The sequence below is a fragment of the Chiloscyllium punctatum genome, chromosome 5 (genome assembly GCF_047496795.1).
Source record: "Chiloscyllium punctatum isolate Juve2018m chromosome 5, sChiPun1.3, whole genome shotgun sequence".
Classification (NCBI taxonomy): Eukaryota; Metazoa; Chordata; class Chondrichthyes; order Orectolobiformes; family Hemiscylliidae; genus Chiloscyllium; species Chiloscyllium punctatum.
The window spans coordinates 41,920,840-41,933,438 of NC_092743.1; the positions used below are offsets into that span (position 1 = coordinate 41,920,840).

The 12,599-nt window shown below is 53.4% G+C and overlaps 3 non-coding genes across 3 annotated transcripts; 1 reads left to right on the plus strand and 2 right to left on the minus strand.

Annotated features, from left to right (window-relative positions):
- Window positions 1-4,026: 4,026 nt before the first annotated feature.
- Window positions 4,027-4,099, minus strand: trnaa-cgc (transfer RNA alanine (anticodon CGC)). The gene has a single exon. It is a non-coding gene; the product is annotated as a tRNA-Ala (tRNA).
- A 4,337-nt stretch (window positions 4,100-8,436) lies between these two features.
- trnaa-cgc (transfer RNA alanine (anticodon CGC)) lies at window positions 8,437-8,509 on the minus strand. Its single transcript has one exon. It is a non-coding gene; the product is annotated as a tRNA-Ala (tRNA).
- A 3,983-nt stretch (window positions 8,510-12,492) lies between these two features.
- On the plus strand, window positions 12,493-12,565 carry trnam-cau (transfer RNA methionine (anticodon CAU)). The gene has a single exon. It is a non-coding gene; the product is annotated as a tRNA-Met (tRNA).
- Window positions 12,566-12,599: the final 34 nt, after the last annotated feature.

The following is a 12,599-nucleotide window of genomic DNA, read 5'->3' on the forward strand; positions in this document are numbered from 1 at the left end:
GTGAGTGCTGACTGACTGCGTGGATGTTGTGTTCCTCCAGAGGGCCTTTGACAGGATATCGCATACATATATGAGGGATGTCCTCTCCAAAATGGGCTTTGGGGAGGGAATCGGAAATTGGATCAGACTGCTCTACACCAACATTGTCAGTGCAGTCTCAATCAATGGGTGGGAATCAGATAGCTTCCCTGTAAGATCTGGAGTCAGGCAGGGATGCCCCCTCTCACCCGCCTTGTTTGTGTGTTGCATAGAGCCATTTGCCGAATCCATCAGGAAGGATGCGAGCCTGAGGGGGGTGACTATTCCTGGCAGCGGGGGCCTGCAGGTTAAGGCCTCCCTGTACATGGATGACGTCGCTGTTTTCTGCTCGGATCCGCTGTCCGTGCACAGACTCGTGTGCATCTGCGACCAGTTCGAACGGGCCTCGGGGGCCAAGGTAAACCGAGGCAAGAGCGAGGCCATGCTCTTCGGGAACTGGGCCGACCAATCCTCTATCCCCTTCACCGTCAGGACTGACCACCTGAAGGTGCTGGGTATTTGGTTCGGGGGGGCTGGGGCGTGCGCCAAGACCTGGGAGGAGCGGATCAGGAAGATGAGACAGAAACTAGGCAGATGGGGGCAACGGTCGCTCTCCATCGCGGGAAAAAACCTGGTCATCAGGTGTGAGGTACTCTCAGTATTGCTATATGTGGCACAGGTCTGGCCTATCCCCAGGACCTGTGCCGCCGCAGTCACCCGGGCCACCTTCCAATTCATTTGGAGATCAAAGATGGACCGGGTCCGAAGAGACTCAATGTACAAAGACCGGTGCAATGGGGGAAAAAACACGCCCAATGCCACCCTCACCCTGATGGCCACCTTTGTGTGTGGCTGCATCAAGCTGTGCGTGGATCCCCGGTACGCAAACACCAAGTGTCACTACGTACTGAGGTTCTACCTGTCCCCGGTGTTGCGAAGGATGGGCCTGGCCTCGCTGCCGCGGAACGCTCCGAGTAGTTGGACCGTTCCGTATCACCTGTCCTTCGTGGAGAAATTTATGAGGAAAAACACCTTTGACCACAAGTCCATCAGGAAGTGGTCAGCACGTAGCGTCCTTGAGACCCTTCGGGAAAAGGAGAGGGCGGATCCTGTCGAGCGGTTCCCTGAGCAGACTGTCAAAGCCATTTGGCAGAATGCCTCATCGCCAGAACTTTCCAACAAGCACCAAGACGTGGCTTGGCTGGTGGTGAGAAGGGCTCTGCCTGTGAGATCCTTTATGCACGCCCGGACTCTCTGCCGCACCGCACGCTGCCCTCGAAGTGGCTGCGGGGGGGACGAGACTGTCACACACCTCCTTCTGGAATGTGCCTATGCAGAGGAAGTCTGGAGAGGAATGCAGTGGTGCTTGTCGAGGTTCGTCCCGAGCAGCGCCGTGACGCGGGACTCCGTGCTCTACGGCCTGTTCCCCGGGACTCACACCGAGACGAACATTAACTGCGCCTGGAGGATCATCAACTCGGTGAAGGACGCTCTCTGGGCGGTCCGAAACCTGTTGATCTTCCAGCTGAAGGAGTTGACCCCGACCGAGTGTTGCAGACTGGCACATTCCAAGGTCCAAGACTACGTGTTGAGGGACGCGCTGAAGCTTGGGGCAGCTGCCGCCAAGGCGCGGTGGGGAAAGACCACCGTGTAAGATCGGCCTGCCGAAAGAAGAACAGGGGGCCCATACAGACGTTTTTTTGGGCTCTGCTGATGCCCCAGCCAAATATATGTATATATACAAGATTGAAAAAATGCACAGGATTGTAAAGGACAAGAATAAAGTCGAATCTGTGTTTGTAAATATGGACATATGTATGGCATGATCCAATGTACAGACCATCAAATCATTTATGAATAAAGTATATTTTTGAAATAAAAAAAAAAGTTCCTCCAGGGGGCTCCCTGCTGCTCGTGGTTTGCAACTGCAGACGTCACAGCACACCAACAGGCAGACTTCTCTGAAGAAGAAGAAGGTGTATTTTGGAGAAAGAGAACACTTGGGGCTGTTACCAGACGAAAAAAGAGGGCTTCTCCTTCATCCTCGTGAGCTGCAGCCCTGCGGTCAGGTTCCGCAAAGTGCTGCTTTCAGATACACGCCAAGCAGGCCGAGATGCAAAGAGCAACCGCCACTCGTCTGAAGCAGCACCCGCGAGCCCTGTCTGACCGGTAGGGCCTTTCCTAAGTGCTGACCTGCTCGGATGCGTTGCTGTTCAACTTGTGCAACTGTGGAAGTGGCACACCCCGTGCAGGCCAGATTTCATGAAGAGGAAACGAAGAGAAGTCCACAGGCAGTTTTCCGACAGGAATGGAAGACTCCTTCGTCCGGACGTTGACATAGTAAGTTGTCATCGAGCAGTTTAGAGCGCCGCTTCGCGGGAAAACTTTGCTTGAAAGGAGTCATAGAGTCATAGAGATGTACGTCACGGAAAGAGCCCCTTCGGTCGGACCTTTCCGACCAGATATCCCATCCCAATCTAGTCGTACCTGCCGGCACCCGGGCCATATCCCTCCAAACCCTTCCTATTCATATAGCCACCCAGATGCCTTTTAAATATTGCAATTGTACTCGCCTCCGCCACTTCCTCTGGCAGCTCATTCCATACACGTACCACCCTCTGTGTGAAAAAGGTGCCCCTTAGTTCTCTTTCATATCTTTTCCCTCTCACCCTAAACCTCTGCCCTCTAGTGCTGGTCTCCCGCACCCCAGGGAAAAGACTTTCTCTATTTATCCGATCTATACGCCTCATGATTTTATATCAACCATACAAATATCTCAGCAAGGGGCCCAGCAATCACTTCCTTAGCTTCCCCCAGACCTGATCAGGTCCTGGACATTGATCCACTTGTACGCGCTTCAAGGCATCCAGCATTCCTCCTCTGCAATGTGGACAATTTTCAAGATGTCACCATCCATTTCCCTATATTCTATACTTCTCCCTACATTCTATCCTTTTCCACAGTAAACACTGATGCAAAATACTCGTTTAGTATCGGCCCAGCCTCTCCTGCGGCTCGGCACAAAGGCCGCTGTGCTGATCCTCGAGGGGCCCTATTCTCTCCCTAGTCACCCTTTTGTCCTTATAATGTATTTGCAAAATCCCTTTGGATTTTCCTTAACTCTATCTGCCAAAGCTATCTCAGGTTCCCTTTTTACCCTCCTGATTTCCCTACTGTCTTTACACTCTTGTACGGATTCACTCGATCTATCCTGTCTATACCTGACATGTGCTTCCTTCTTTTCCTGAAGCAAACCCTCATTTTCTTAGGCTCTTTGGTAAACGGAAGCACCTCCCTTCTTGCCTGCATGGAGTGCTGAGCAAAGGATCTTAGTGCGCTGTGACGTGGCTCTCCAGCAGCGGAGCCATCGAGACAAAGAAGTGAAAGGCTTTGCCGAATGTTGCCTGCCAAGCGCAAGACATACCGGGCTTTGTCGAGCTCCTGACGCCACGGCTCTGCGGTACCGCGAGTGGGCCGTGTCTCTGCACGGGCCAGAGCCCAGCATGTAACGGGCGAGGTGCGTGATTGTGGATTGAAAGCCGATATCCTGGCCTCACTGGAGCTGCAGCTTTCTGACGAGGGTTGCTCTGTGGCTCGCGGCACCTTGAAAACCGGCCTATTTGGGCACGCGGTATGAGCCGCGGCTGTCGGCTGGCCTTCTTAGCGCAGTAGGCAGCGCGTCAGTTTCATAATCTAAAGATCCTGCGTTCAATCCTCAGAGAAGGCAAGACTGTGGCCTTTGTCACCGGACGTGTTTTCTTTCTCTCCGCGGGCAATAATAATTGCTTTGGACGGCTTCACGCCTGATTTGAACTGACCACACCAGAGCAAACGCGTTGCTGGAAGGTTTAACATCTGGGCGACACGTGCTCAACTTTTTTTTCTGCACAGCATTTTGTAAACTCACCATCGTGCTATCTGTGCAGCAGCAAAGACTGGAGCCACACGCAGGGTTCACGCGAGGGTCACACTGCTTGCGTCTCAAGCGTGTCCCCAGGAAAAGCACTGTGGAGAATGTGGGCATCGATCCCACTACCTCTCGCATGCGAAGCGAGCGCTCTACCATTTGAGCTAATTCCCCTACGACGTGCACTTGCTTAGCCCCCATGGTGCTTCGGAACGATGAGCTGAGAGCAGCAGGTGATTTCCTCTCGAGATTGCACGCTGTATTCAACCGAACAACGCGACGCGACTATCGACACATCCGAGCAGCAGCAGCAGCAGCACGTGCGCGAAGTCTTCTGGAAAACACGGTGCCGCCGAAAGAATCGCCAGCGAGACGCTCTGAGATTCCAGAATCCAAACGAACCGATCGGCGCCAGCAGTCACAACAAGTGTGAGGTAGCACTCGAGAGCGCTGTCTGACTGATTGGAGACTTGCGACACGTTCAAGTGAGTGCTGACTGACTGCGTGGATGTTGTGTTCCTCCAGAGGGCCTTTGACAGGATATCGCATACATATATGAGGGATGTCCTCTCCAAAATGGGCTTTGGGGAGGGAATCGGAAATTGGATCAGACTGCTCTACACCAACATTGTCAGTGCAGTCTCAATCAATGGGTGGGAATCAGATAGCTTCCCTGTAAGATCTGGAGTCAGGCAGGGATGCCCCCTCTCACCCGCCTTGTTTGTGTGTTGCATAGAGCCATTTGCCGAATCCATCAGGAAGGATGCGAGCCTGAGGGGGGTGACTATTCCTGGCAGCGGGGGCCTGCAGGTTAAGGCCTCCCTGTACATGGATGACGTCGCTGTTTTCTGCTCGGATCCGCTGTCCGTGCACAGACTCGTGTGCATCTGCGACCAGTTCGAACGGGCCTCGGGGGCCAAGGTAAACCGAGGCAAGAGCGAGGCCATGCTCTTCGGGAACTGGGCCGACCAATCCTCTATCCCCTTCACCGTCAGGACTGACCACCTGAAGGTGCTGGGTATTTGGTTCGGGGGGGCTGGGGCGTGCGCCAAGACCTGGGAGGAGCGGATCAGGAAGATGAGACAGAAACTAGGCAGATGGGGGCAACGGTCGCTCTCCATCGCGGGAAAAAACCTGGTCATCAGGTGTGAGGTACTCTCAGTATTGCTATATGTGGCACAGGTCTGGCCTATCCCCAGGACCTGTGCCGCCGCAGTCACCCGGGCCACCTTCCAATTCATTTGGAGATCAAAGATGGACCGGGTCCGAAGAGACTCAATGTACAAAGACCGGTGCAATGGGGGAAAAAACACGCCCAATGCCACCCTCACCCTGATGGCCACCTTTGTGTGTGGCTGCATCAAGCTGTGCGTGGATCCCCGGTACGCAAACACCAAGTGTCACTACGTACTGAGGTTCTACCTGTCCCCGGTGTTGCGAAGGATGGGCCTGGCCTCGCTGCCGCGGAACGCTCCGAGTAGTTGGACCGTTCCGTATCACCTGTCCTTCGTGGAGAAATTTATGAGGAAAAACACCTTTGACCACAAGTCCATCAGGAAGTGGTCAGCACGTAGCGTCCTTGAGACCCTTCGGGAAAAGGAGAGGGCGGATCCTGTCGAGCGGTTCCCTGAGCAGACTGTCAAAGCCATTTGGCAGAATGCCTCATCGCCAGAACTTTCCAACAAGCACCAAGACGTGGCTTGGCTGGTGGTGAGAAGGGCTCTGCCTGTGAGATCCTTTATGCACGCCCGGACTCTCTGCCGCACCGCACGCTGCCCTCGAAGTGGCTGCGGGGGGGACGAGACTGTCACACACCTCCTTCTGGAATGTGCCTATGCAGAGGAAGTCTGGAGAGGAATGCAGTGGTGCTTGTCGAGGTTCGTCCCGAGCAGCGCCGTGACGCGGGACTCCGTGCTCTACGGCCTGTTCCCCGGGACTCACACCGAGACGAACATTAACTGCGCCTGGAGGATCATCAACTCGGTGAAGGACGCTCTCTGGGCGGTCCGAAACCTGTTGATCTTCCAGCTGAAGGAGTTGACCCCGACCGAGTGTTGCAGACTGGCACATTCCAAGGTCCAAGACTACGTGTTGAGGGACGCGCTGAAGCTTGGGGCAGCTGCCGCCAAGGCGCGGTGGGGAAAGACCACCGTGTAAGATCGGCCTGCCGAAAGAAGAACAGGGGGCCCATACAGACGTTTTTTTGGGCTCTGCTGATGCCCCAGCCAAATATATGTATATATACAAGATTGAAAAAATGCACAGGATTGTAAAGGACAAGAATAAAGTCGAATCTGTGTTTGTAAATATGGACATATGTATGGCATGATCCAATGTACAGACCATCAAATCATTTATGAATAAAGTATATTTTTGAAATAAAAAAAAAAGTTCCTCCAGAGGGCTCCCTGCTGCTCGTGGTTTGCAACTGCAGACGTCACAGCACACCAACAGGCAGACTTCTCTGAAGAAGAAGAAGGTGTATTTTGGAGAAAGAGAACACTTGGGGCTGTTACCAGACGAAAAAAGAGGGCTTCTCCTTCATCCTCGTGAGCTGCAGCCCTGCGGTCAGGTTCCGCAAAGTGCTGCTTTCAGATACACGCCAAGCAGGCCGAGATGCAAAGAGCAACCGCCACTCGTCTGAAGCAGCACCCGCGAGCCCTGTCTGACCGGTAGGGCCTTTCCTAAGTGCTGACCTGCTCGGATGCGTTGCTGTTCAACTTGTGCAACTGTGGAAGTGGCACACCCCGTGCAGGCCAGATTTCATGAAGAGGAAACGAAGAGAAGTCCACAGGCAGTTTTCCGACAGGAATGGAAGACTCCTTCGTCCGGACGTTGACATAGTAAGTTGTCATCGAGCAGTTTAGAGCGCCGCTTCGCGGGAAAACTTTGCTTGAAAGGAGTCATAGAGTCATAGAGATGTACGTCACGGAAAGAGACCCTTCGGTCGGACCTTTCCGACCAGATATCCCATCCCAATCTAGTCGTACCTGCCGGCACGCGGGCCATATCCCTCCAAACCCTTCCTATTCATATAGCCGCCCAGATGCCTTATAAATATTGCAATTGCACTCGCCTCCGCCACTTCCTCTGGCAGCTCATTCCATACACGTACCACCCTCTGTGTGAAAAAGGTGCCCCTTAGTTCTCTTTCATATCTTTTCCCTCTCACCCTAAACCTCTGCCCTCTAGTGCTGGTCTCCCGCACCCCAGGGAAAAGACTTTCTCTATTTATCCGATCTATACGCCTCATGATTTTATATCAACCATACAAATATCTCAGCAAGGGGCCCAGCAATCACTTCCTTAGCTTCCCCCAGACCTGATCAGGTCCTGGACATTGATCCACTTGTACGCGCTTCAAGGCATCCAGCATTCCTCCTCTGCAATGTGGACAATTTTCAAGATGTCACCATCCATTTCCCTATATTCTATACTTCTCCCTACATTCTATCCTTTTCCACAGTAAACACTGATGCAAAATACTCGTTTAGTATCGGCCCAGCCTCTCCTGCGGCTCGGCACAAAGGCCGCTGTGCTGATCCTCGAGGGGCCCTATTCTCTCCCTAGTCACCCTTTTGTCCTTATAATGTATTTGCAAAATCCCTTTGGATTTTCCTTAACTCTATCTGCCAAAGCTATCTCAGGTTCCCTTTTTACCCTCCTGATTTCCCTACTGTCTTTACACTCTTGTACGGATTCACTCGATCTATCCTGTCTATACCTGACATGTGCTTCCTTCTTTTCCTGAAGCAAACCCTCATTTTCTTAGGCTCTTTGGTAAACGGAAGCACCTCCCTTCTTGCCTGCATGGAGTGCTGAGCAAAGGATCTTAGTGCGCTGTGACGTGGCTCTCCAGCAGCGGAGCCATCGAGACAAAGAAGTGAAAGGCTTTGCCGAATGTTGCCTGCCAAGCGCAAGACATACCGGGCTTTGTCGAGCTCCTGACGCCACGGCTCTGCGGTACCGCGAGTGGGCCGTGTCTCTGCACGGGCCAGAGCCCAGCATGTAACGGGCGAGGTGCGTGATTGTGGATTGAAAGCCGATATCCTGGCCTCACTGGAGCTGCAGCTTTCTGACGAGGGTTGCTCTGTGGCTCGCGGCACCTTGAAAACCGGCCTATTTGGGCACGCGGTATGAGCCGCGGCTGTCGGCTGGCCTTCTTAGCGCAGTAGGCAGCGCGTCAGTTTCATAATCTAAAGATCCTGCGTTCAATCCTCAGAGAAGGCAAGACTGTGGCCTTTGTCACCGGACGTGTTTTCTTTCTCTCCGCGGGCAATAATAATTGCTTTGGACGGCTTCACGCCTGATTTGAACTGACCACACCAGAGCAAACGCGTTGCTGGAAGGTTTAACATCTGGGCGACACGTGCTCAACTTTTTTTTCTGCACAGCATTTTGTAAACTCACCATCGTGCTATCTGTGCAGCAGCAAAGACTGGAGCCACACGCAGGGTTCACGCGAGGGTCACACTGCTTGCGTCTCAAGCGTGTCCCCAGGAAAAGCACTGTGGAGAATGTGGGCATCGATCCCACTACCTCTCGCATGCGAAGCGAGCGCTCTACCATTTGAGCTAATTCCCCTACGACGTGCACTTGCTTAGCCCCCATGGTGCTTCGGAACGATGAGCTGAGAGCAGCAGGTGATTTCCTCTCGAGATTGCACGCTGTATTCAACCGAACAACGCGACGCGACTATCGACACATCCGAGCAGCAGCAGCAGCAGCACGTGCGCGAAGTCTTCTGGAAAACACGGTGCCGCCGAAAGAATCGCCAGCGAGACGCTCTGAGATTCCAGAATCCAAACGAACCGATCGGCGCCAGCAGTCACAACAAGTGTGAGGTAGCACTCGAGAGCGCTGTCTGACTGATTGGAGACTTGCGACACGTTCAAGTGAGTGCTGACTGACTGCGTGGATGTTGTGTTCCTCCAGAGGGCCTTTGACAGGATATCGCATACATATATGAGGGATGTCCTCTCCAAAATGGGCTTTGGGGAGGGAATCGGAAATTGGATCAGACTGCTCTACACCAACATTGTCAGTGCAGTCTCAATCAATGGGTGGGAATCAGATAGCTTCCCTGTAAGATCTGGAGTCAGGCAGGGATGCCCCCTCTCACCCGCCTTGTTTGTGTGTTGCATAGAGCCATTTGCCGAATCCATCAGGAAGGATGCGAGCCTGAGGGGGGTGACTATTCCTGGCAGCGGGGGCCTGCAGGTTAAGGCCTCCCTGTACATGGATGACGTCGCTGTTTTCTGCTCGGATCCGCTGTCCGTGCACAGACTCGTGTGCATCTGCGACCAGTTCGAACGGGCCTCGGGGGCCAAGGTAAACCGAGGCAAGAGCGAGGCCATGCTCTTCGGGAACTGGGCCGACCAATCCTCTATCCCCTTCACCGTCAGGACTGACCACCTGAAGGTGCTGGGTATTTGGTTCGGGGGGGCTGGGGCGTGCGCCAAGACCTGGGAGGAGCGGATCAGGAAGATGAGACAGAAACTAGGCAGATGGGGGCAACGGTCGCTCTCCATCGCGGGAAAAAACCTGGTCATCAGGTGTGAGGTACTCTCAGTATTGCTATATGTGGCACAGGTCTGGCCTATCCCCAGGACCTGTGCCGCCGCAGTCACCCGGGCCACCTTCCAATTCATTTGGAGATCAAAGATGGACCGGGTCCGAAGAGACTCAATGTACAAAGACCGGTGCAATGGGGGAAAAAACACGCCCAATGCCACCCTCACCCTGATGGCCACCTTTGTGTGTGGCTGCATCAAGCTGTGCGTGGATCCCCGGTACGCAAACACCAAGTGTCACTACGTACTGAGGTTCTACCTGTCCCCGGTGTTGCGAAGGATGGGCCTGGCCTCGCTGCCGCGGAACGCTCCGAGTAGTTGGACCGTTCCGTATCACCTGTCCTTCGTGGAGATATTTATGAGGAAAAACACCTTTGACCACAAGTCCATCAGGAAGTGGTCAGCACGTAGCGTCCTTGAGACCCTTCGGGAAAAGGAGAGGGCGGATCCTGTCGAGCGGTTCCCTGAGCAGACTGTCAAAGCCATTTGGCAGAATGCCTCATCGCCAGAACTTTCCAACAAGCACCAAGACGTGGCTTGGCTGGTGGTGAGAAGGGCTCTGCCTGTGAGATCCTTTATGCACGCCCGGACTCTCTGCCGCACCGCACGCTGCCCTCGAAGTGGCTGCGGGGGGGACGAGACTGTCACACACCTCCTTCTGGAATGTGCCTATGCAGAGGAAGTCTGGAGAGGAATGCAGTGGTGCTTGTCGAGGTTCGTCCCGAGCAGCGCCGTGACGCGGGACTCCGTGCTCTACGGCCTGTTCCCCGGGACTCACACCGAGACGAACATTAACTGCGCCTGGAGGATCATCAACTCGGTGAAGGACGCTCTCTGGGCGGTCCGAAACCTGTTGATCTTCCAGCTGAAGGAGTTGACCCCGACCGAGTGTTGCAGACTGGCACATTCCAAGGTCCAAGACTACGTGTTGAGGGACGCGCTGAAGCTTGGGGCAGCTGCCGCCAAGGCGCGGTGGGGAAAGACCACCGTGTAAGATCGGCCTGCCGAAAGAAGAACAGGGGGCCCATACAGACGTTTTTTTGGGCTCTGCTGATGCCCCAGCCAAATATATGTATATATACAAGATTGAAAAAATGCACAGGATTGTAAAGGACAAGAATAAAGTCGAATCTGTGTTTGTAAATATGGACATATGTATGGCATGATCCAATGTACAGACCATCAAATCATTTATGAATAAAGTATATTTTTGAAATAAAAAAAAAAGTTCCTCCAGAGGGCTCCCTGCTGCTCGTGGTTTGCAACTGCAGACGTCACAGCACACCAACAGGCAGACTTCTCTGAAGAAGAAGAAGGTGTATTTTGGAGAAAGAGAACACTTGGGGCTGTTACCAGACGAAAAAAGAGGGCTTCTCCTTCATCCTCGTGAGCTGCAGCCCTGCGGTCAGGTTCCGCAAAGTGCTGCTTTCAGATACACGCCAAGCAGGCCGAGATGCAAAGAGCAACCGCCACTCGTCTGAAGCAGCACCCGCGAGCCCTGTCTGACCGGTAGGGCCTTTCCTAAGTGCTGACCTGCTCGGATGCGTTGCTGTTCAACTTGTGCAACTGTGGAAGTGGCACACCCCGTGCAGGCCAGATTTCATGAAGAGGAAACGAAGAGAAGTCCACAGGCAGTTTTCCGACAGGAATGGAAGACTCCTTCGTCCGGACGTTGACATAGTAAGTTGTCATCGAGCAGTTTAGAGCGCCGCTTCGCGGGAAAACTTTGCTTGAAAGGAGTCATAGAGTCATAGAGATGTACGTCACGGAAAGAGACCCTTCGGTCGGACCTTTCCGACCAGATATCCCATCCCAATCTAGTCGTACCTGCCGGCACGCGGGCCATATCCCTCCAAACCCTTCCTATTCATATAGCCGCCCAGATGCCTTATAAATATTGCAATTGCACTCGCCTCCGCCACTTCCTCTGGCAGCTCATTCCATACACGTACCACCCTCTGTGTGAAAAAGGTGCCCCTTAGTTCTCTTTCATATCTTTTCCCTCTCACCCTAAACCTCTGCCCTCTAGTGCTGGTCTCCCGCACCCCAGGGAAAAGACTTTCTCTATTTATCCGATCTATACGCCTCATGATTTTATATCAACCATACAAATATCTCAGCAAGGGGCCCAGCAATCACTTCCTTAGCTTCCCCCAGACCTGATCAGGTCCTGGACATTGATCCACTTGTACGCGCTTCAAGGCATCCAGCATTCCTCCTCTGCAATGTGGACAATTTTCAAGATGTCACCATCCATTTCCCTATATTCTATACTTCTCCCTACATTCTATCCTTTTCCACAGTAAACACTGATGCAAAATACTCGTTTAGTATCGGCCCAGCCTCTCCTGCGGCTCGGCACAAAGGCCGCTGTGCTGATCCTCGAGGGGCCCTATTCTCTCCCTAGTCACCCTTTTGTCCTTATAATGTATTTGCAAAATCCCTTTGGATTTTCCTTAACTCTATCTGCCAAAACTATCTCAGGTCCCCTTTTTACCCTCCTGATTTCCCTACTGTCTTTACACTCTTGTACGGATTCACTCGATCTATCCTGTCTATACCTGACAAGTGCTTCCTTCTTTTCCTGAAGCAAACCCTCATTTTCTTAGGCTCTTTGGTAAACGGAAGCACCTCCCTTCTTGCCTGCATGGAGTGCTGAGCAAAGGATCTTAGTGCGCTGTGACGTGGCTCTCCAGCAGCGGAGCCATCGAGACAAAGAAGTGAAAGGCTTTGCCGAATGTTGCCTGCCAAGCGCAAGACATACCGGGCTTTGCCGAGCTCCTGACGCCACGGCTCTGCGGTACCGCGAGTGGGCCGTGTCTCTGCACGGGCCAGAGCCCAGCATGTAACGGGCGAGGTGCGTGATTGTGGATTGAAAGCCGATATCCTGGCCTCACTGGAGCTGCAGCTTTCTGACGAGGGTTGCTCTGTGGCTCGCGGCACCTTGAAAACCGGCCTATTTGGGCACGCGGTATGAGCCTCGGCTGTCGGCTGGCTTTCTTAGCGCAGTAGGCAGCGCGTCAGTCTCATAATCTGAAGGTCCTGAGTTCAATCCTCAGAGAAGGCAAGACTGTGGCCTTTGTCACCGGACGTGTTTTCTT